Source organism: Polypterus senegalus, chromosome 15 (assembly GCF_016835505.1).
Source record: "Polypterus senegalus isolate Bchr_013 chromosome 15, ASM1683550v1, whole genome shotgun sequence".
In the NCBI taxonomy this organism is placed as follows: Eukaryota; Metazoa; Chordata; class Cladistia; order Polypteriformes; family Polypteridae; genus Polypterus; species Polypterus senegalus.
The window spans coordinates 1,979,804-2,002,825 of NC_053168.1; the positions used below are offsets into that span (position 1 = coordinate 1,979,804).

The 23,022-nt window shown below is 41.2% G+C and overlaps 1 protein-coding gene across 1 annotated transcript in view; it reads right to left on the reverse strand.

The window, feature by feature from the left end:
- Nucleotides 1–23,022, reverse strand: part of LOC120516136 (E3 ubiquitin-protein ligase znrf2-like) — a 183,039-nt gene that overhangs the window by 148,304 nt on the left and 11,713 nt on the right. The window lies entirely within an intron of this gene.

Below are 23,022 nucleotides of genomic sequence, written 5' to 3' on the forward strand. Positions count from 1 at the left end.
AGAGAGTCAGGACCTCGGTTGAACGTCTCATCCGAAAGACGGTGCTTTTTTTACAGAATAGCGTCCCCATCACTATATTGGGGCATTAGGACCCACACAGACCACAGGGTGAGCACCCCCTGCTGGCCTCACTAACACCTCTTCCAGCAGCAACCTAGTTTTTCCCAGAAGGTCTCCCATTCAGGTACTGACCAGGCTCAACCCTGCTTAGCTTCCGTGGGCAACCAGTCTAGGGCTACAGGGTGATATGGCTGCTGGCTGAGTAAGGTAAAAGTAAGGTCCGATAGCCAGAGGGAACAGGGAAAAAAAAAAAACAGCTGGAGAAAAAAATAAAATCTGCAGGGGGTCCAGGCCACGAGACCACCCAGCCCCTTCTAGGCATTCTACCCAACATAAATGACTTCAAATCAGTCCTCATTGTATTCAGGGTTCTCAAGAAAGAATTTGTAAAATTATTTTTAAAACAAACAAATGTTTTCTCCTCTGTTGTAGTATTGCACAATTAATCACATTAAAACCAAAACTGCGATATGGTCACATGTAATTACTAAACTGCAAAAGGCAGTCATTTATTACCGGTAGTGTAGACATTGTGCCCACATTCACTGAGCACATGTATCGACTGAAAATGGAGTTATCCACATGTGGAGCTCCTGGTAAGACTGGCCAAACAGAACCCTCCTTAATCAATCCCACAATCCCATTTGTTTTGGACTGGTAGCCTAGTGGAGTGTCTGCTTTTGAAGATGACAGAATGAGATAATCGGTTGTTCATTCTGACAATACAAACAACAGAAGAGAGGGAAATTGGTGACATGGCACCCCAAAAAAATTCCACTTTAGCCATTTAGCAGTACTTGGGACTTGACCATGGCAACGTCCGTCAGACAGAAGTACTGTGCAAAACATGCAAGGTTATAGTTGTTATGTCAGATAACAACTAATTCATAACAGAATCTCACACATCACATAAGCTCTATGATAAACACAATACAAAAGAGGCAATGCAAGAAAAAAATGCTGTAGCTGAACGTCCAGCTAAGCAAAACCAAGCAATTATTACCAGTCCATTTGTGAGTGTTACACTATTCAAGAGAATAAAGATGAGACAGAAGGAAATCACAGAAGCTGTCGCATATTACTTAGCAAAAGACGCGGTGTCCTTACATGCTGCCAGCACAGTTGGATTTGGGAAACCAATCAACAAACTTGACTGGAACTTACCTTCAAGCAATTATTTTTCATAAAGTTCAATCCCTGAGAGAGATGCTGGGAGCATGCACTGGTTATATCGCGTTGCTGTACCCACCACACGACAAACCACCAGGACTGGGCCCCGAACAGCACAGAAAACGCAAAGGTGAAGTTCAATCTGACATTGTAAAACTGTCTTACTATTCAACAACGACAGACCTGTGGTCAAGGAGGATGACCAAGCTTTACATCACCTTAACACAGCATGACACAAGCACCCTGTTTTAGTTCAATAATAATTATTCAATAATTTACACTTTTGTTTGTTTTTGACAAAAACATACTGGCAATATCATCTTAGTGTGACTGTTTAAGACATCTTTTGTTTTTACCTTAATGTTGCAATACAAAATGATAACTTTAATAATTGTGTATTGCAGTTTAAAATTACAATCACAGTGTGTGTCAATCACAATATATTTTTGATCGAATTGTGCAGACCAGTAGCCATGTTTCCAGGTCCAGTATGTATTGAGGCCATGCTGCTTTTGTACTCTGATGCCAACAGATTATTGTGGTTGGCTTTTATTCAAAAGATTCTTCAAATTATCAAAAACAAAGAACCCTCTGCCCCTCACACCATTTGCTAGTGATTTCATGTCACCTTTGAGCCTTTTTTATATAATCATAACTTTATCAATTACAAGCTTTATGTGTTGCGCTATCCACTGCAGCAGCCGCCCATGTACCCCCTTCCCATATAGCACAGAGGAAATAGTCTCAGAAACTGAAGACAATATGGAGGTAGATCCTAATTATAATAAGCCCTTCTCTGGATAAAATGAGTACCCTGTAAGTGATTGAACCCAGCTGTCTGCCAGATATGAAGAAAAGATGACGTTATGTACAAGGATGGAAGCCAAGGTAAGGTCTGTGTGGTAGTTATCTTCAAAACAGTACAAAGCTCTTATGGATATGCAATCAAGATGTGAGCTTTATATTTGAACTGTTCACAACAAAGCTGTTTACAAAGATCAAACTTAATATCAGCAAACTCCAAAGGCGGCAGAATTGTCCTCTGTCCATCTCTATACCATGTTGTTCATTCTGCCTGGTCATATCAAATGATGACACTGGCAGGGCAAATACAGCATTTCAGCTGTACCAATGGAGGAATTTCATATTTTCTCTCAAACTGGAAAAGAAGAAAGGCTTGGTAATTCAGAAAGAAATAAATTTGTCACAGTAAGAGAAATTCGGGTTAAAACAGTGAAACACTTGACACTGCTGCTGCTTCACAATCCTGGGCCATAGGCAACAACGGAAGAGCATCTTGTGCCATTCCTTAAGTGTTGTCACTTTAGGACGTACACACAAATATGCCAAGCCAAACAGGCACCTTCTTCTAGTCATGTGTGGAAGGTGCAAGCATATAGAGTGGTTTGCAGAAGTATTGAACTTATCCACATTTTGTCACAAAACAGCCACAAACATGAATCAATTTCATTGGAATTCCACGTGAAAGACCAATACAAAGTGGTGTACACGTGAGAAGTGGAACAAAAATCATACATGATTCCAAACAATTTTTACAAATAAATAACTGAAAAGTGGGGTGCGTAATTATTCAGCCCCCTGAGTCAATACTTTGTAGAACAACCTTTTGCTGCAATTACAGCGGCCAGTCTTTTAGGGTATGTCTCTACCAGCTTTGCACATCTAGGGACTGAAATCCTTGCCCATTCTTCTTTGCAAAACAGCTCCAGCTCAGTCAGATTAGATGGACAGCGTTTGTGGACAGCAGTTTTCAGATCTTGCCACAGATTCTCGATTGGATTTAGATCTGGACTTTGACTGGGCCATTCTAACACATGGCTATGTTTTGTTTTAAACCATTCCATTGTTGCCCTGGCCTTATGTTTAGGGTCGTTGTCCTGCTGGAAGGTGAACCTCCGCCCCAGTCTCAAGTCTTTTGCAGACTCCAAGAGGTTTTCTTCCAAGATTGCCCTGTATTTGGCTCCATCCATCTTCCCATCAACTCTGACCAGCTTCCCTGTCCCTGCTGAAGAGAAGCACCCCCACAGCATGATGCTGCCACCACCATATTTGACAGTGGGGATGGTGTGTTCAGAGTGATGTGCAGTGTTAGTTTTCCGCCACACATAGCGTTTTGCATTTTGGCCAAAAAGTTCCATTTTGGTGTCATCTGACCAGAGCACCTTCTTCCACATCTTTGCTGTGTTCCCCACATGGCTTGTGGCAAACTGCAAACGGAACTTCTTATGGTTTTCTGTTTACAATGGCTTTCTTCTTGCCACTCTTCCATAAAGGCCAACTTTGTGCAGTGCACGACTAATAGTTGTCCTATGAACAGATTCCCCCACCTGAGCTGTAGATCTCTGCAGCTCGTCCAGAGTCACCATGGGTCTCTTGGCTGCATTTCTGATCAGCGCTCTCCTTGTTCGGCCTGTCAGTTCAGGTGGACGGCCTTGTCTTGGTAGGTTTACAGTTGTGCCATACTCCTTCCATTTCTGAATGATCGCTTGAACAGTGCTCCGTGGGATGTTCAAGGCTTTGGAAATCTTTTTGTAGCCTAAGCCTGTTTTAAATTTCTCAATAACTTTATCCCTGACCTGTCTGGTGTGTTCTTTGGACTTCATGGTGTTGTTGCTCCCAATATTCTCTTAGACAACCTCTGAGGCCATCACAGAGCAGCTGTATTTGTACTGACATTAGATTACACACAGGTGCACTCTATTTAGTCATTAGCACTCATCAGGCTATGTCTATGGGCAACTGAGGGGGCTGAATAATTACGCACACCCCACTTTGCAGTTATTTATTTGTAAAAAATGTTTGGAGTCATGTATGATTTTCGTTCCACTTCTCAAGTGTACACCACTTTGTATTGGTCTTTCACATGGAATTCCATGAAATTGATTCATGTTTGTGGCTGTAATGTGACAAAATGTGGAAAAGTTCAAGGGGACCGAATACTTTTGCAAGCCACTGTAAAAGAACTGCTGTTAAAGTGGTGCTAGACTTGTGGGAGGAATGGCTGATACAAATTAAGTCTGGTGGCGACTATAATAAAGAATTAACCCGTAAGAAGGAATAAGTCACAACTTCACAATAACATTCACAAAATGAAGAACTGCAAAGTAAACTCTCTAAAGTTTTCTTTCCCACAGGTTATGAGCTGCCGTCCCAACAAAAACAAGCAAATCCTTCTGACAATCATAAGGCTCAAAATATTTGTCCCATGTAACACAAGCCTCTCACCATCTTGGAATAAAAAACATGGGAAGCATGAGAAGCTGGTCAGTACCACAGCCACATACAGCTACCAGAGCATGACTGCCCATTGCCCATTGCTTGCTTGTCATTTTCTACTTGATTAATAAGTGAGAATGTTTCAGTGCTTTTATTGTAAGGTACAAAAAGAAATATGGACTGGAACAATAAAAAAAAAACTGAACAAGGGATATTTCCTGGAGCATCTGAACAATTCCCTTGATGAAATGACAAACTGAAGGAAGACAGCAGCTTCCAAGATTACTGGGCACTATATTGGTTGTAAATAAAATGTGAGTATATGAAGCTAGGTGCACACAAATGCTGTTTTACCATACAGCAGAAAATGTCTGAGGTGTTGGGGCCGTCACAGAAAAATGATTAAAATGTCTTAAGCATGAAAACACACTCACACATACACGTACACATATACTTTTCAGAATTTCTGTATATTTTTCCATTTGTGCTTGTTACCATTTTCTTTGCCATGTTCTCTACAGAGAACTTCCAGAGGTTGAAATAATTGATGACTCAGGCGCCGCCACAAGTGGCAGCCTTTCCAGCAGCTCCGTGTATGACTATCTTTCTACCTTTTTTCTCTATTTCACTGATCACTCCTACCACTTTCTTTTATGTGAACTCGTTCCCTGGACATTTTTTACTACTTGGACATGGATTTTTACACGCCGAGACACATCTATTCAGGTAGTCAACTTCTAGCACTGAGAACAAAGGCCTGTGCCAGTGTGGTTCCCTATTTACCCGACGAGGTAAGAAGGTTGTATCATGGCAGCAGAGCCAGCGCTAAGCTAAAAGCTAATCAGCTAGCGAGAAAGTGGCGATACAAGTCTTTGGCGCCTTCTGTGATCCTGGGAAATGTGAACTCCCTACAAAATTAGATTGACGAACTGGCTGTGCTGGTGGAAAATGTCAGGACCTACAGAGAATGCAGTTTGTTGTGTGTTTGTGAAACGTGGCTAACAACTAACATCCCAGATACTAACATGGAGCTACCCGGGTTTAGCACAGTTAGAGCGGACGGAGACGCAAATACCTGCGGGAAGCGGAAAGAAGGAGGACTCGCTCTCTATGTGAACACAAGGTGGTGCAACTCTGGACACGTAAACGTTAAAATCTCCACTCGCTGCAGGGACATCGAACTGTTGGCCGTAAGTTTGCTCCCCTTTTACTTGCCCAGAGAGTTTGGACACGTGATTGTTGTTATTGTTTACATCCCCCATCGAGCGAACACGGAGATAGCGAGTGACGTCATCCATTCTGCAGTTGCTAAGTTACAAACACAGCACCCCGAGGCGCTTGTGCTAATCGCTGGAGACTTTAACCATGTGACGCTGGACAAAACATTATGAGCCTTCTCCCAGTATGTGGATTGTAACACTCAGGGAAACAGGACTATCGACCTACTGTATGCAAACGTTAAAGACGCATACAGCGCCACCCCGCAGATCATAACCTGGTTCTGTTTCAGCCTCACTACAAACCGAGAGTGACCAACAACCACACGCTCATTCAGGAAGTGGTCCCCTGAGGCAGAGCAGGCTCTGAGTGACTGGAACTACGGACTGGGATATCCTGCAGGGGTCACACAGTGAGAACATTGAGGAGGTTGTTGACTGCACTACTGACTACATCAACTTCTGGATGGACATTGTAGTTCAAGTAAGAACCGTACGCTGCTATGCTAACAACAAGCCATGGATTACAAGTGACATCAAAGGCCTTTTGAACCAGAAGAAAAGGGTTTTTAAGGGTGGTGATCAGCATGAGCTCAAAAGCGTGCAGAAGGAACTCCGAGTCCAGCTCTGGGCGGTGAAGCAGCAGTACGGGAGAAAGCTGGAGCAGAAGTTGGAGAATAACAGCATGAAGGAAGTGTGGGATGGGATGAAGATCAATCCCCTTGGGATTAATAAAGTATCTATCTATACAAAAAATTCCCTTGACATTACTGTTGCACATCAAGAACCTAAAGTGACATATCCTTCTTATACCCACTTGATCCAATGCAGGGTCCTACGTGGCCATGTCACAGCTTTTGATTAGTCATAGGGGTGAGCTTTGAGTGCATGAGAGCGGACAACCAATGAATACTCATGCAGAATTACAATGGAAAGTATGCAGTAATGAGGAATAAAGAACACAGAAGTCTTGGACTGCACAGCCAGAAGAGAAGCCTGTATGTCTGATGTGTCCACAACAGAATGGGGGAGGGTGGTGGATTTGTGGTACCTCCTAACCTTTTATTATTTTATTTTATTATGGCGGCTCTGTCAGGCAACAAAAAGAGGGGAGCTCGAACACACTGGAAGGTTGGCACATGAATGATGAATGCAACACGCACAGTGATTTTCAGTCACCTAAACCGATGTGGTCCACCAACAAAATCAGCATCTTTAGTCGTGAAGTCTGACATACCCTGTAACTACAAGTCATGTAACATACCATCAGCTTTACCACAAATGTGGGAGAGTCACAGGCCATCACACAATGAAAAGGAAAACACATGTTGGTTTTTAAGGATGATACAAGAGGTTGCAGGGAGTTTAAACACTGACAATGGAAAGTCAGCACAGCTTACTCATGTTTGTAATGCAAGCACGTAGAAAATGATTAAAATTCACAAAGATCTGTAAGGTTTAAAAAATCTAATGTGTTAGTCTTATAGCATGACAAACAGGTCAGGTTGGAGAGCTTGCACTGGTATAGCACGTTGCCACACCAACCACATGAAGAAACAGCTGGGAGTCCTGGGTGGCAAAGCAGACACGCAGTCCACTCCCACCCTCCAGCAATGACCATCTATCTTCTGCTGCCAAGTGTTACGTGGGTGTCCTCTTGGCCTGGTCCAGCCACTCTGGTCCTCAACAATGAGGATCGTGTGAGCCAGATCTCCCTTGGGGAATCTCACCAAATGGCCGTAGTGCTGACAATGCCGGTAATGTGCCTCACTCAGGACTCATTCGACACAAAGTCAAACCAGTGGTACCCAAAGATTCTCCGAAGAGACACAGTACTGAAGGACAGCAGCCTTCGCCTCAGGTTACTGGATAGCGTCCAGGTCTTGAAATTATCCAAACATCTAAAACTATGGGAAGGGGCATGCTGACCTTCCAACTAGTCACTTACTGTAACTGCAAAACTAAGTCCACAGCAGCATACTCAAAATATGTAACCTCTACGCTCGTTATCCGTTTACATTTAAAGTGTATTCTGAAATTGGTTTGAATCCTACCTGACAGGGAGAAAATATTTTGTTAGTTGTGGGAATTACAACTCGAAGACACATGATATCCAATATGGTGTTCCACAAGGCTCTATCCTGGGTCCGCTGTTATTCTCAATCTACATGCTTCCGTTAGGTCAGATTATCTCAGGGCACAACGTGAGCTACCACAGCTGTACTTATCAATAGCACCTGATGACCCCGATTCTATTGATTCACTAACACAATGTCTGACTTGTATCTCAGAATGGATGAATAGTAATTTTCTCAAGTTAAATAAAGAGAAAACTGAAATTTTAGTGATCAGCAATAATGGATACAATGAGGCTATTAGAAATAAACTGGATACATTAGGATTAAAAGTCAAGACGGAGGTAAAAAGCTTAGGGGTGATTGTTGACTGTAATCTGAATTTTAAATCACATATTCATCAGATCACTAGGACAGCATTTTTCACTTAAGAAACATAAGTAAAGTTAGACCTCTTATATCACTGAAAGATGCTGAGAAATTAGTTCACGCGTTTGTTTTCAGTCGAGTAGATTACTGTAACGCACTCCTCTCAGGACTACCCAAAAAAGATTTAAATCGTTTGCAACGAGTGCAGAATGCAGCTGCTAGAATCCTAACTAGGAAAAGAAAATCAGAACACATCACACCAGTCTTAGCGTCACTACACTGGTTACCTGTGTCATTCAGAATTGACTTTAAAATTCTGCTTATGGTTTATAAAGCCTTAAATAATCTCGCCCCATCTTATATATCGGAATGTCTGACACCTCACATTCCAAATCGTAACCTCAGATCCTCAAATGAGTGTCTCCTTAGAATTCCAAGAACAAAACTTAAAAGAAGTGGTGAGGCGGCCTTCTGCTGTTATGCACCTAAAATCTGGAATAGCCTGCCAATAGGAATTCGCCAGGCTGATACAGTAGAGCACTTTAAAACACTGCTGAAAACACATTACTTTAACATGGCCTTTTATAACTTCATTTTAATCGTAATTTAACTTAATCCTGATACTCTGTATGTTCAATTCATCATAATAACTATTCATGGTGGCTCTAAAATCGGTACTGACCCCTACTCTCTTTTCTGTTTCTTTTTCCGGTTTCTTTGTGGTGGTGGCCTGCGCCACCTCCACCTACTCAAAGCTTCATGATGCTCCAACAATGATGGACGGATTAAAAGGAAGAAGTCTACGTGACCATCATCATCATCAAGCCCTTCCGTGAGAATCCTAAATCCAAAGAGGACTGTTTCATTTATGTTAGGTAGAATGCCCAGAGGGGACTGGGCGGTCTCATGGTCTGGAATCCCTACAGATTTTATTTTTCTCCAGCCGCCTGGAGTTTTTTGTTTTCTGTCTCCCCTGGCCATTGAACCTTACTCTTATTCGATGTTAATGTTGATTTATTTTTTATAATTATGTCTTTCATTTTTCTATTCTTTAATATGTAAAGCACTTTGAGCTACTGTTTGTATGAAAATGTGCTATAGAAATAAATGTTGTTGTTGTTGAAATGTTTATATAAAGGCTGCTTGTTTACTTTCGTTTTTTCTCGACTAATCGTGGTGTGTTTTGACTGAAGCAAAGTTTAAAACTCTGTATGGGCTTTGATAACCACGTGAATTGCTGCTGCTTTGCCAATGCTGTACATCGTCTTGTTTCACCATGAAAATGCTAAAGCATTAATATTTTGGTGTGCTGTGATGAACACGACATTATAGAACTAGGTTAATCAAAAGGGATATTAAAAAAAAATTGCTCCATGAGAGTACAGCTAGTAGCAAAATTAAAGAAGTGAAACAGAAAAACCCAAAATAGGGATAGAGGGTGCAGATTTCATAAAGACAGCAGATTAGTTTATACCTCAGACATAACACAGGCTGACATACTTATTAGTCCTGGAACTTTTTTCTTCCTTATTTCTGTGTAAAGAAAACACTACCCTTACTAAAATACAACAAACAGCACGCACAACTCCACATTTTAGGAATGTGTTAATAGTAAACTACAGATTTGCTTATACAGATAAGAAAACCCCACATGAAATGAATAGGAGATACGAACAGGAAAAATGTCTGCTTTTATACTTTGGTGTAACAGACAGACATTAACTAAATTAGACATGTTTGTGAGTTTTATCTCCAGGGGTCAGTGTGAACCCAAACATTATCAATGTAATTTAATGAACACAAATGTTCACACTGCAATACACAACAGCAATTTACATTCAGAAGATCAGGGTTAGGTTTTACTTTTCCACAAAATATTTGCTTACAAACTGAAACTTCGTAAGCATTTTGTTAAAAAGGCAGTGGATGTACACAATGATCAGGCTGGTAAGAAAACTGCCAGCAAGCAGAGCTCAAAGGTCTCTTAACAGTTGATAATTAACTGGCATTGCTGCTGTTTTTTAAAATGGCACACAGTGTGGCTGCTGATAAGAACGGGAACAAGAGCAAGGACTGCTAAATCACACAAAGTGGTATGCCAAAAAAACTAGGAATAAGACAGCCAACTGCAGAGGCTGTAATGTTTAAAGAAAGAAAACTTAAAACAAATTAAACACTTCAGCTGAAGAAAGAAATCAAGCATTACTTCCAACAAGCATTTCCTGGTTTGGAGGAACAGCACCACTGCTACATTTCCTGGCATTAATCAGATTACCATTTCCTGCTTTTAAGTTTTTAGGCAATGTGACTTTTCATTTTTTGTCTCAATCTATGCAGTCAGAAATACACCAAATGACTTTTTGGCCACCGTTTTTAGTAAAAAGGTTGGAATATTTGGTTTTCATTGAGGTTTCATAATAATTTAAAATTCACACAAACAGTTAACAGTTCCACTTAAATGGGAGCAGACACTGATGGAAATGAGATGGATGGACAAAGTGACGGGTGGCTCATTTTGTGTCACTTGAACTGTATGACCAGACAAAAAAGGGAATTTATTAAACAAAAAAGAGAGAAAAACAGAACAAGAACTACTGTATTCTGGAATGTATTCAATCCGTATATTGTATAGCATTATTCATAGCATGTGGCATCACAAAATAAAAATACAATTCCAATATGGTTGGAGGATGCAAACTTTGAGCTAACCACATCACTTAATTTCACGTCTAACTGAATAATATGAGAAGGATTCACAATGTCCTCATGACAAAGGTAAGAAGCACGGCCTGTCACAAATACAGTGGTGTGAAAAACTATTTGCCCCCTTCCTGATTTCTTTTTCTTTTGCATGTTTGTCACACAAAATGTTTCTGATCATCAAACACATTTAACCATAAGTCAAATATAACACAAGTAAACACAAAATGCAGTTTTTAAATGATGGTTTTTATTATTTAGGGAGAAAAAAAATCCAAACCTACATGGCCCTGTGTGAAAATGTAATTGCCCCCTTGTTCAAAAATAACCTGACTGTGGTGTATCACACCTGAGTTCAATTTCCTGATTACTGCCACACCTGTTTCAATCAAGAAATCACTTCAATAGGAGCTGCCTGACACAGAGAAGTAGACCAAAAACACCTCAAAAGCTAGACATCATGCCAAGATCCAAAGAAATTCAGGAACAAATGAGAACAGAAGTCATTGAGATCTATCAGTCTGGTAAAGGTTATAAAGCCATTTCTAAAGCTTTGGGACTCCAGCGAACCACAGTGAGAGCCCATCCATCCATCCATTTTCTAACCCGCTGAATCCGAACACAGGGTCACGGGGGTCTGCTGGAGCCAATCCCAGCCAACACAGGGCACAAGGCAGGAACCAATCCTGGGCAGGGTGCCAACCCACCTCAGGACACACACAAACACACCAGCCATTATCCACAAATGGCAAAAACATGGAACAGTGGTGAACCTTCCCAGGAGTGGCCGGCCGGCCGACCAAAATGACCCCAAGTGCGAGAGCGACTCATCCGAGAGGTCACAAAGACCCCAGGACAACGTCTAAAGAACTGCAGGCCTCACTTGCCTCAATTAAGGTCAGTGTTCACGACTCCACCATAAGAAAGAGACTGGGCAAAAACGGCCTGCATGGCAGATTTCCAAGACACAAACCACTGTTAAGCAAAAGAACATTAGGGCTCGTCTCAATTTTGCTAAGAAACATCTCAATGATTGCCAAGACTTTTGGGAAAATACCTTGTGGACTGATGAGACAAAATTTGAACTTTTGGAAGGCAAATGTCCTGTTACATCTGGCGTAAAAGGAACACAGCATTTCAGAAAAAGAACATCATACCAACAGTAAAATATGGTGGTGGTAGTGTGATGGTCTGGGGTTGTTTTGCTGCTTCAGGACCTGGAAGGCTTGCTGTGATAGATGGAACCATGAATTCTACTGTCTACCAAAAATCCTGAAGGAGAATGTCCGGCCATCTGTTCGTCAACTCAAGCTGAAGCGATCTTGGGTGCTGCAACAGGACAATGACCCAAAACACACCAGCAAATCCACCTCTGAATGGCTGAAGAAAAACAAAATGAAGACTTTGGAGTGGCCTAGTCAAAGTCCTGACCTGAATCCAATTGAGATGCTAAAGCCCTCAAATAAAGCTGAATTACAACAATTCTGCAAGGATGAGTGGGCCAAAATTCCTCCAGAGCGCCGTAAAAGACTCACTGCAAGTTATCGCAAACGCTTGATTGCAGTTATTGCTGCTAAGGGTGGCCCAATCAGTTATTAGGTTCAGGGGGCAATTACTTTTTCACACAGGGCCATGTAGGTTTGGATTTTTTCTCCTAAATAACAAAACCATCATTTAAAAACTGCATTTTGTGTTTACTTGTGTTATATTTGACTAATGGTTAAATGTGTTTGATGATCAGAAACATTTTGTGTGACAAACATGCAAAAGAATAAGAAATCAGGAAGGGGGCAAATAGTTTTTCACACCACTGTAACTTCAAATAAAAAATAAAGCCATTCCACATACTGTACATGCATTCTAATGTTATTTGCCCATATCGATATAGCAGTAACGCTGAACATCATGACCACAGCCTTAACAAAACGAGCACAGTCTATTGGGTAAAAATTCTCATAGAAGCTGAAGCAAGGTGTCAATTCAACAAGCACAGTTAACAACAGGTGCTGCGGAGAGACCCTCTGTTCTGGTAACCTCTGAACCAGAACTGTAAATGACAAAAGTCCTTTCTTTAAAAACAGGGAGCAATCTGCCATAATATTATAAAGTATCTGTCGGGAGTAAAAATTGTGCCCAAACAATTCAAACCACACTAAAGCTGTAGCCCGTTCGTGAGAATTCTCTTTGTGTCACATAGTCTGTTTCTATGTGCAGCTACCAGAAAAGCAAGAAGAAATGCACAAATAAATCATCTTGATTATTCATGTTGGACAGGAAGATTGCAGATTCAAGAGTATTTATTGTCGTTTCATCCATATCCAGTAGTACAGCATACAGTGAAACGATACAACGCTCCTCCAGGACCACGGTGCTACATAGAACACAGGACAACGAAGAATCCACGACACATAACAAAGACATGTAATATACAACAAGGCGCATGCGAGTCAAATGTGCAAACATGTGCAACACTGCAGAACACAACACATATATCAGATATCAGACCGGTCGGTCCGTGAGTGTTCAGGAATCTGACTGCTTGGGGGAAAAACTGTTACACAATCTGGTGGTGAGGCCCCAATGCTCCGGTACCCTTTTCCCAATGGCAGGAGTGTAAACAGGGAGTGTGAACAGTCTGTTGGGTCATTTACAATTCTGGTGGCTTTGTGGATGCAGAGTGTGGTTTAAATGTCCATGATGGAAGGAAGATAGGAATTAGGGTCTTTTTACTTTGATCAGTCTTTACCACCCATTAAGTAATTGGCTGCCAGGGACATAGTGGACGCAAAATTAAACATAACAAGGAAGAGACACCACAAACACCTCTACTATGTGGGGGCCTCAAATAATCAAATGTGGGGATCCGAGAGCAGCCTGTTTATCTTTATGATACACCTATCAGGTATTCTAAAGGGCCCAACAAATTCATATGATAAAAAGATATATTTAGACAGGACTAGAAATAAAACATGAAAATTACTGTATGATTATGACAAATGAATTTGGCTCTAATAAACTACCAGGTTAAAACTTGTAAGGAAAAGTAGAGGAAAAGAGGGCGGCACGGTGATGCAGTGGGTAGCGCTGCTGCCTCGCAGTAAGGAGACCTCGGAGTAAGGTTCGCTTCCTGGGTATTCCCTGCGTGGAGTTTGCATGTTCTCCCCGTGTCTCCTACGGGTGCTCAGGTTTCCTCCACATAGTTCAAAGACATGCAGGTTATGCATTGGCGATTCTAAATTGTCACTAGTGTGTGCTTGGTGTGTGGGTGTGTGTGTGCGCACCCTGCGGTGGGCTGGCACCATTGTGGAGTTCTTCCATAATGTGTGTGGAAGCCTTATGATATCCAATAATTAATCACCTTAGATGTGTGCATTTAATTGCAATCTCTTAAATCAATTTAAAAAAAAAAAAGGTTACACAATAACACAATAGCAATAACACAATAACCACACAGATGACATTCTGAAATGAAACTACTACTAGGCTGGGTGTCAAACACTACACTTATTCATACATGACACATTCTGGACTTGTCAGGTAGTGAAATTGAAAAAGATGGAAAACAATATTGTGCATCATTCTGGAAACTCATAAACATTGCCCAAGGTTTATATCCTTCCTTCATAATTCTATGCTACCCTCACTGTAGACAATGGCTCTCCAGTCCTCTAACTTGGAAGGTCATACACGTTGCAGGCTTTTGTTCACCTGCTTTCAAAGCCACAGCGACCTCCTGCCACTTCCAAATTTATTGTTATAAATATTTGTATTGTTCTTGAGTCAGCACTGAATATAACAAAGGAAAATTTATATGCAATTTTGTAGCTCAGGCAACAAGTTTTGAATATGAGCGTCTCCAGGCCTATCCTGTCTTTATTTTAAAACACTAATTTGCAAACACATTAAACTCATACGCTAATGCAAAAGTATAAAAGAAATATACAAGCCTCCAAAAAACAGGAGGTAATGTCTGCTAAAAGAAGAAATGACTGACACTTAAAATTGCACGTGCTTGGAACTCATATTTGCAATTCAAAAGCACACAACAGGATTTCCAAGTAACACAAACAGAATTTAGATTTTTTTCATTATTGCTTTCAGTATTCACACCTACAGTATATGACCAGAAAGCTACAAAAAAGTAGGATGGGAGCTGATCTATAATATCAAGCAAAGAGTACATGGTGGAAGGACACTTCTAAAAATAAACACTGAAAGCACTGGAGCTGCAAATGAACTACAATGAAGGAAATCAGAGAGGTCCTCGACTAAGGGTGTTGTTTGTCAAATGCTGCTGCATATTTGGGGCAGGGGTAAGTCTGTCAGCATAATTCAAGTTTTATCTTTCGCACAGATTTCAGTCTTCAATGGCCTTCCTATCCGAGCTGAAATTTAAATATGTAAGGCACCCAGCATCTCTTTCTATATACTCTCATTTGCATATATAGAATTATTTTAGGAAATTAAACGGAACCAAAAAAACGTATGTCTGGAACAGAAAGAGATCTGAGCTTGTTTAGCAACCTAAGACAGAAGGAATTCAAACTGCCCCGTTTGGGTGGTAAATGCTCTCATTTTAGGATTCTGGAATAAAACAAACCGCACTGAGTTTATACTGTACCAGCATGTCGTGCTATGGAGGTGGGCTTTAGTTGTTTATTCAGATTTTGTTACCATGGCAAACGGCATCTTAAGTCAAAAGAACTACTAACAACAAATACGGTCAAATATGGATGTTAACGTATTAACTATTCTACAGTGCATCTGGAAAGTATTCCCAGCGCTTCATCACTTTCTCCACATTTTGTTACGTTACTGCCTTATTCCAAAATGGATCAAATTGATGTTTTTCCTCAGAGTTCTACACACAACACCCCATAATGACAACATGAAAAAAGTTTTGGGATTTTTGCAAATTTATTAAAAATAAAAAAACTGAGAAAGCACATGTACATAAGTATTCACAGCCTTTGCCATGAAGCTCCAAATTAAACTCAGGTCCATCCTGTTTCCCCTGATCATCCTTGAGATGTTTCATTGGAGTCCACCTGTGGTCAATTCAGTTGACTGGACATGATTTGGAAAGGCACACACCTGTCTATAGAAGGTCCCACAGTTGACAGTTCATGTCAGAGCACAAACCAAGCATGAAGTCAAAGGAATTGTCTGTAGACCTCCGACACAGGATTTTCTCGAGGCACAAATCTGGGGAAGGTTACAGAAAAATGTCTGCTGCTTTGAAGGTCCCAATGAGCACAGTGGCCTCCATCATCCGTAAGTGGAAGAAGTTCAAAACCACCAGGACTCTTCCTAGAGCTGGCCGGCCATCTAAACTAAGCGATCGGGGGAGAAGGGCCTTAGTCAGGGAGGTGACCAAGAACCCGATGGTCACCCTGTCAGAGCTCCAGAGGTCCTCTGTGGAGAGAGGAGAACCTTCCAGAAGGACAACCATCTCTGCAGCAATCCACCAATCAGGCCTGTATGGTAGAGTGGCCAGACGGAAGCCACTCCTTAGTAAAAGGCACATGGCAGCCCACCTGGAGTTTGTCAAAAGGCACCTGAAGGACTCTCAGACCATGAGAAACAAAATTCTCTGGTCTGATGAGACAAAGATTGAACTCTTTGGTGTGAATGCCAGGCATCACGTTTGGAGGAAACCAGGCACTGCTCATCACCAGGCCAATACCATCCCTACAGTGAAGCATGGTGGTGGCAGCATCAGGAACTGGGAGACTAGTCAGGGTAAAGGGAAAGATGACAGCAGCAATGTACAGAGACATCATGGATGAAAATCTGCTCCAGAGCGCTCTTGACCTCAGACTGGGGTGACAGTTCATCTTTCAGCAGGACAACGACCCTAAGGACACAGCCAAGATATCAAAGGAGTGGCTTCAGGACAACTCTGTGGATGTCCTTGAGTGGCCCAGACTTGATTCTGATTGAACATCTCTGGAGAGATCTTAAAATGGCTGGGCACCAACGCTTCCATTCCAACCTGATGGAGCTTGAGAGGTGCTGCAAAGAGGAATGGGCGAAACTGGCCAAGGATAGGTGTGCCAAGCTTGTGGCATCATATTCAGAAAGACTTGAGGCTGGAATTGCTGCCAAAGGTGCATCGACAAAGTATTGAGCAAAGGCTGTGAATACTTATGGACATGGGATTTCTCAGGTTTTTTATTTTTAATAAATTTGCAAAAACCTCAAGTAAACTTTTTCACGTTGTCATTATGGGGTGTTGTGTGTAGAATTCTGAGGAAAGAAATTAATTTAATCCATTTTGGAAAAAGGCTGTAACATCACAAAATGTGGAGAATGTGATGAAGCGCTGTGAATACTTTCCTGATGCACTGTATATATGGGGTAAACCTGATAGCAAGATCTTCACAGTCGTATAAACTCTATGAGATCAACTATTCTCTGAATATAGTGGTGGCACTGAAGCTAAGGATCTGCACTGGTAATCTGAAGGTTGCCAGTTCGAATCCTGTAAATGCCAAAAGGGACTCTGCTCTGTTGGGCCCTTGAGCAAGGCCCTTAACCTGCAATTGCTGAGTGCTTTGAGTCGTGAGAAAAGCGCTATACAAATTCAAAAAATTATTATTATTATTTATTATTATTATCTTCAAAAACAGGCGGCACAATGGTAGCGTTGCTGCCACGCAGTTAGGAGACCCAGGTTCGCTTCCCAGGTCCTCCCTGTGTGGAGTTTGCATGTTCTCCCCGTGTCTGCGTGGGTTTCCTCCCACAGTCCAAAGACATGCAGGTTAGGTGTACTGGTGATCCTAAATTGTCCCTAGTGTGTGCTTGGTGTGTGTGTGTGTCCTGCAGTGGGTTGGCGCCCTGCCTGGGATTGGTTCCTGCCTTGCGCCCTGTGTTGGCTGGGATTCAACAGGTTGGAAAATGAATAGATGGATGGATCTTCAAAAACTTACTTAAAGAAGGTAGGCCAGAGACTTTAGTGTTAACATTACAGTTTAAATCTGTATCTCTTTCTTTTTCTTTGCTGCACATGGAAAGTTGTCATCAGACTTGGGATCAACAGTGCAGAGTAATGGGGATTGTGGAAGAGAAGTGAAAAAGAGAGTGCAGGCAGGGTGGAGCGGGTGGAGAAGAGTATCAGGAGTGATTTGTGACAGACGGGTATCAGCAAGAGTGACAGGGAAGGTGTACAGGACGGTAGTGAGACCAGCTATGATATATGGGCTGGAGACGGTGGCACAGGAGACAGAGCTGGAGGTGGCAGAGTTAAAGATGTTAAGATGTGCATTGAGTGTGACGAGGATGGACAGGATTAGAAATGAGGACATTAGAAGGTCAGCTCAAGTTGGACGGTTGGGAGACAAAGTCAGAGAGGAGAGATTGCACTGGTTTAGACATTTGCAGAGGAGAAATGCTGGGTATATTGGAAGAAGGATATTAATGATAGAGCTGCCAGGCAAGAGGAAAAGAGGAAGACCTAAGAGGAGGTTTATGGATGTGGTGAGAGAGGACATGCAGGTGGAGGGTGTGACAGAGCAAGATGACGAGGACATGCAGGTGGAGGGTGTGACAGAGCAAGATGACGAGGACAGGATGAGATGGAAGAGGATGATCCGCTGTGGCAACCCCTAACATGAGCAGCCGAAAGAAGAAGAATGGAAAGTTGTCATCAGAATTTCATTGTATGAAAATATAATGACAATGTCTAAATTAAAAAAAAAAAAACGATACATGTATGGTATCTTCAAACTATTGGTAAACCTTTGACAACACTAATTCATTGTAAAAGAGCACCCAGATCATGATTTATAACTGCTATTTCAGCATCTTTTTATGCAAACCATTAAGTAACAAAGCAAACTATTTCATTTTAACTATTAAACATGAACCCAGAATTAGGTGCAACTTGTAAATGACGCTCCAAGCATCAATATGTTTAAATTAAATGTTCTGTCAATATACACTACCAGTAACGGCGCACTGCACAAATACACTTGACTTGAGCATTCCTAGTTTTCATCCGCTTCCTCTGTACGTTTAGCATTCATTTGCTCAGAGGTCCTGAGCAGCTCTTCTTTTCTCCACCCTAGCGGCCCGCTTCCTCTCTTCTTCTGTCGGCATCTTGTCGTGTTAAAACTGATTAAGACTGTGTTTGTGTTGCAATTTCTTAGTACGTTTTCCTTAATTTTCACTTAAGCTGGTACTTAAGTCTTCAATCTGCCTCAAGAATGATTTAAGATATGAAGAGGTAGGGGAAGTGACGGCCAAGGTGGTAGGGAATGAGAACGGCGCCCGTACACAGGCGCCACATGACCACCCTGCTGGCCTGTGCCGAGAGTTGATTCTAGAATAAAATAAATTAAAAATAAAAAGAGGAATAACTTTGGATGTCAATCATCACCCTGAAAGCAGATAGTAGACATCACTTAGTCTATGTGTAATACATTTCAGGTCAATAGTTCAAATGGTTTGCGAGCTACAGGCGATTTAAAATCCTGGACAGACAAACAGACACCCACGATAGTGTATTATATAAGAACATATTGGATTATCATTTTTAAATTTCTGATTTCATGGAAGTAAACAATCACATACTGTATTTGTAGCATAAAAACTAATATAGTCAAAATAACAAATAAAATTAAACTACCATCTTCAGCACACAGCCTGTGAAGTTGTGCACAAGTAGGAGTCAAACAATGCGACTCCCTAATGGGTAAGCTAGGAGACCCCAAAGGGTTATCACAGTGTGTCACCTCGGGTGCAAGACATACCGTGTAGAAATCTGAAAATCATCCTTTTATATGCAAGACTTCTATTACTTTCATTTGGTTGATTCTGAAAAAGAATATTTTACACGTGCATTTTTATAAAAATGAAGCATATTCAAAGGATCGACATTTCTGTAAACTTTGAGAGCATTATTAAAAAAATTATTAAATAAGAAACCAAGAACACATTTTTGTGCTTATGGTCAAAAATTACTACTTCATTTTGTTATCTATGGCCAGGCGCCAGGCCGCCCACTACAGCAGCTGTGCGAGTAGCTTTACATCCAGACAAGGGTCAGAAGTTCCCACCCAACGTTTTCTTTCATATTAAGTCAAGTGTTTTGTAAAATCTTGAGCTGGAGTTTCCCTACATTTCTTTCACTCAAACACACAGGTCAATAAGTTACTCTTGTTTAATTGATCCGATTGTTTAAATTAAGTGGCCTTACATTCAAAAACATGTGCCAGTATGGTATTTACATTTAGAAGAAATTGGGAAATTGTACTTGTTGCCAAAGCTTTAAAATACTGGACTTTCTTTTACCACTTTGTCTGTGGAGTTTTTCTCCCTTAACTGTATCTAAATACTGACCATTAGTGACAAGCAGTACAGAGACAGGTGCTAAACCAAGCAAGGCAGGTGCAAATGGGCAGAAGTCATACAGACAGTGAGCAGAGCGATTCAAACCCAGCAGTCCAAGTCACCCAACAGTGAAATGCGTTTAGCCTCAAATTCCCTCATTTCTTTCCATTCCAGGAAGAAATCAGCAAGTGATTTTTACATTTATTTGCTGCAGTGGACAGTAAGTTTACAGACTTCAAATCTTGTCTTGATGTTGTTTTGGAGAATGTAAGTGAACAGGATGGACGAGCTTAGGGGGCAAAATGGCCTGTTCTCACTATAATTGCTCTAATTTAGCCTAATCTAACTGTATCTCATTTGTTCTTAATCTCAGTGCATCACAGGCTACCGACATTTTGTAAGTAATGAACCTGTAAATCAACTTAAACAAACATATCATTCAGCACTGGCCTCACAAACACTGCAAAACAGCAACCAAGATTCATAACATTTGGAAAATAAAAAGCATAACATTAAGAATTAGGACTGACTGGAGGGGATCACACTGCAGCAGCTGAAAGCAACACAAAGAACAATGTGGCTTAAAACCATCTTCATTAAACCCTTAGGTTCATCTTGTCTTTTGGTGTCCTATTATCCTTAGCTAATAGGTACGTACGGTGTAGGATTGTGTATTAGACGGGTCATACCAGCCCGTACAAGTCCTAATGGGCCAAGTGCTTTCCACCCACCCAAAAAAGTTTTTTTATGCCACACATTCTAATGATAAAGCTAACCTGCTGTTATCATAATTTCTCATTTACCTTATAATCAGCCAGTGTCGATTAACAGAAATATAGTAGAATATGAGACGTGATAAAGTTCTGTCTAAAGTGAACTGCTGTGTGAGTCATCTTCATATTGAAATTAAAGATTTGGATTTCTGGGAAGAAGAAATGAGAATGAAAGCTTTGAACCAAAAAAATGCTTGAGGGGACAAAAATGTCTAGAATAATAGGACAAGAGCTTTGGTGACTGTGGATAACAGCAGCCCCACCACTGGAAAAGGCATCAATTATACGGGATTCCCACTGTACTTGGGGTTGGTTGTCAGGATAAGCACTCCAGCCAGTGTGGTGCCAAGGCTGCCCTTTTGGGATCCTGAGGTGGGCAAGGCAATGTGCTGTATCAGTGGATGCTGTCAGCCCCCTTTCTATACAAGGATACTGTACAGTCTACATACAAACATACATAACATGCAATTCTAACAATTTCTCAATTTATTTTAAACTTGTTAAGATTTCTGAACAGGAAAACTTCTAATCTGCACAAAACATGAGGAAAAAAAAAATCCAAGTGGTGAAAAAAGTCCCACAGTAGCTAAAGGTTTCCAAAGCCTAATATTTCTGTTCAGCTACAGGATTTTGACTGCAGCTTTTCTGTCACCGTTGTCTTTTATAGTGGACAGTGTTTTAATATTGGTGTGTCAGGATCATAAATGGGTGTCGTGTTCAGTTTCAAGCCAAATCTCTAATCTCATGTGCTCCAATGTGCTGCACTCAAAGATTGCTCCTTTATGCTTTGTAGCACACATTATTTAAATCCTTCATTTTCAGTCAACTCTGGAATGACAATGGATTAGATATTTTCATTAAAACCTGCATGTTTACTGTATTTACTGCAACAACACATAGCAACATGTTTAAATACAATGAGAGAAGAAGAAACACAATGAGGTGATGGCTGCACTGCAAGATAGATGCAAATTTAATTGGTTGGTACAGGATGTCACCGTTTGATTATTGTATACCCCGTCATGCGGCAGATCTTTACGCAGCACCTAAAAACTAACTTCTAACTTGCTCATTATTGACACAGCTGTTTCACAAACACTTCTTCATACACAGAAAATTGTAATATTAGATTATGACAATGGGCGGCACAGTGGCGCAGTGGGTAGCGCTGCTGCCCGTTTGCATGTTCTCCCCGGGTCTGCGTGGGTTTCCTCCCACAGTCCAAAGACATGCAGATTAGGTGGATTGGCGATTCTAAATTGTCCCTAGTGTGTGCTTGGTGTTGTGGGTGTGTGTGCCCTGCAGTGGGCTGGCACCCTGCCCAGGGTTTGTTTCCTGCCTTGCACCCTATGTTGGCTGGGATTGGCTCCGGCAGACCTACCGTGACCCTGTAGTTAGAATACAGCGAGTTGGATGATGGACGGATGGTTTATGACAATAAATTCAATCTTAATTTTTGTCACAGCAATGCCACACCATGTTCTAAAAGTACAAGAATATTTACACACCACACACACAAGCTCATCTTCCTAACCTGCTTATCCTGGGCTGTGTTGGCAGGAAGCAGGAGCCTATACCCAGCAATGACAGGGTGCAACAGTGCCAGTCCACTGAAGTCATCATAAATATACAGTATATTAAATAAGAACATATACAATGCAAAGTTAAATCTTGTCCACAAACTTTCTCTCGAGTATAATATATAAACATCTTTGGTAGAAATGTGTAATTTACTCCTACTTTTTCTCAAACCTATGTTCTTACATTGTATTACAGTGCCAGTACAGCACTACAAGAAAAGAACAAAAAAATGAGAGCAACATGAAGGAAAAGTAAAGAGAGTTGTTATAAAGCCTAAAATGTGTAAAAATATCTCATGCACAACTAATAACAGCAATTCAGATCATGGAAAAGATGGGAGTTTCTACACAAATATGGTGTCCCTCTAACAGGGCAGAGCCCATCACAACTACATGTAAATGTTAACAATCGCTTTCAGCCATAACAGGCGATAAGCAAATCTTCATCATTAAAAACCTCATTTTGATACCTCAAACACCTGCTATTGTATTTAAATGGAGAGTTCAG